This window comes from Adelges cooleyi, unplaced genomic scaffold (assembly GCF_023614345.1).
Source record: "Adelges cooleyi isolate 19-005CV unplaced genomic scaffold, UGA_ACOO_1.1 ACOO_flye_CR_arks_rails_tigmint_CR_PRNA_41, whole genome shotgun sequence".
Classification (NCBI taxonomy): Eukaryota; Metazoa; Arthropoda; class Insecta; order Hemiptera; family Adelgidae; genus Adelges; species Adelges cooleyi.
The window spans coordinates 489,050-491,478 of NW_026096090.1; positions in this window are offsets into that span (position 1 = coordinate 489,050).

Consider the following 2,429-nt stretch of genomic DNA (forward strand, 5'->3'; position numbering starts at 1 on the left):
GACACGTCCAAAAAGGGTGTCGCGCATGTTCTTCAAACCGAACGCACTATCTTCTGGAAAACACCGCCTTCGCAGCTTTATTCGTATAGAATATTGTTGTCGTTATTATTATTATTATTATTTTTGTTATTATATTATGTGCGCCATAGGTGTGTTCCGCAACAACTCGGGTGAGCATTTATTGTGTAACACGCGTTTGAAAACAAACATCCCGACACCGTAAAAGTATTAACTTTCCCACTTGCGTTAAATCATCGTCAAACAAAACGTTTCCATCCATAATACAATGATATCATATATGTGTATATATATATATATATATATTGAATTATAGACACGGGTAAATACCAACTATATCGGACGACAAAACCGGCCGCCCGTTAGACGGCACAGAGTAAACAACGGTTGAACCCCATAAAACATCATGATTCGGTTAATTTGCGTTTTTGTTTTACATAAAAGAAAAACATATTTCTGTATAATAATACGAATTGACATTTAATTATTACCGGGACACTTGTCAAACGTTACTTAATGATAATAGGGAAACTGTAAATATCCGCGATACGACTCAAATGTATTGGAAAATTCATTTTTTCAGGCAAAACGTTATAGTTTTAAAGAGATGATATTTCAAATAAAATATAATACACACCTAATGTATACTGACAAACTAATAAAACCTATTAAAACGTAAATTATATCTGACATTTTAAAACTTCCGCGACAAATGATCGAATCTAGCCGAATAATTTATTATTAAGCGTGGCTCGACCCAAACTAAAATCTGCAAATGAACCTTGTTTGCACAAATATGAGAAAAATATAACTATGCGTGAAAAGTACCATCAATTTGGTATTCAAGAGTTCTCCTCAATTTCCCTCTCAAGTACAAAACATTTTTTAAAACACAACAATTAATATGTTTACCAAATTTAAAATTAAATAATTATTCTAAAATGCAATTTTGCTTGTATTAAATATTATTTAATACTGTTGCTGGATGGCTTCTTTTCATGTAAATCGATGCCTTATGTTAACTTCGCCACAATGACTTATTTAATTTTCGATAACGTAATATTTTATCCATAAAAAATGTTTGAAAACTCAAGTAGTAGATTTGATTTATGAATCTATTTTTTTAGCAACCCCCTATAGAGTACGGGCCGTTGTATGCGACCTTGAACACTCTGTATATGTACACGTTTTTTAAAGTAAATATTAAAACCGAAATAGCTAAACTCTACACGGTGCCTTACCAAGTATTCTAAGTAGTCAAATTAGAAGTTTATCTGGAGTTTTCTTTTTTTACAGCCAAATAAAACTCGATACAGACTAACTGCTAAAGCTATAGGAAACCGTGTTTTTTTTTTAAGAAGAACAATAAAAAAAAAAACATTGTCGTGTGTAGAGTTTTGCTGACAAACGAAAAGATCTCGAGAGACTAGATAAAAAAAAACTTTTCCCAAGAAGCCCGGGCATACTTGCAAACTTTTTGTGTCATTTAACCGACATTTTCTTAATTCTCGGTAGTTGTAAAACAACAGGCTATATAATTGCCATAACATTCTAGCGCAGGGCTGAGAAAAAAATAAAAAACTCTTAACTAACTCAAGATGTATAATTTAGTATAAACATGTATTATAATGCAATAAATGTAAACAATAATATACAAGAATAACAGTAATAATAATCATTTTTTTTTTTTTTAATAATTTCAAAACGTTAGGGCAATCGTCGCCGTGAAGTAAAAAAAAATGGGTACTTTTGGAAACGGGAACTTGTCCACTCTAAAATATTGCTTAAAGTGTGCTTTTATATATTTGTTTATGTCAACAGCTTTTATTTATAAGCAGTGCGACAATATTGGTTTAGCTTATTGAAAAATATTAGCGAGTTTTTGCTTCTTTCACTGGAATCGCACAAGTATAAGAATACATTTTGGATAAACCTATATAATATTGTAAAGCTAATCGTTTGAAGTTTATTTAGCTGTTGATTGGTCGCACTTTTCAATTAGTTTATTTTGAACTCATTTTACTACTCACATTTTTTTAGATTTTCGTTTGACTCCCTTTGGTCTCCCCGGATTGGTGGTAATCAATTTATCGATTGTACTTAAAAACTATGAAAGCTCGAGAAAAAAGCGATTACTTACACGATTTACCTGTATAGTAACATGTTTTTATTAATTATTTGACGCTTGGGGGCCGTTGTGGCCCAGGAATGGATGGGTGTAAATATATGTTATTTTAGCCACAGGTGTCTAACAGGATTTTATCAAGCTGGTTGATTCATCAGGACGTGTCTGGAACAAGACGTTTACTTAGTTATTATTTGCAACAAAATCCCTACTGTTAATGAAAAGAGAAAGTTAAAAAGTTATAGTTTTCCACTGATTTTCTTCTAAAATTAGCCTGTGTCGAGTA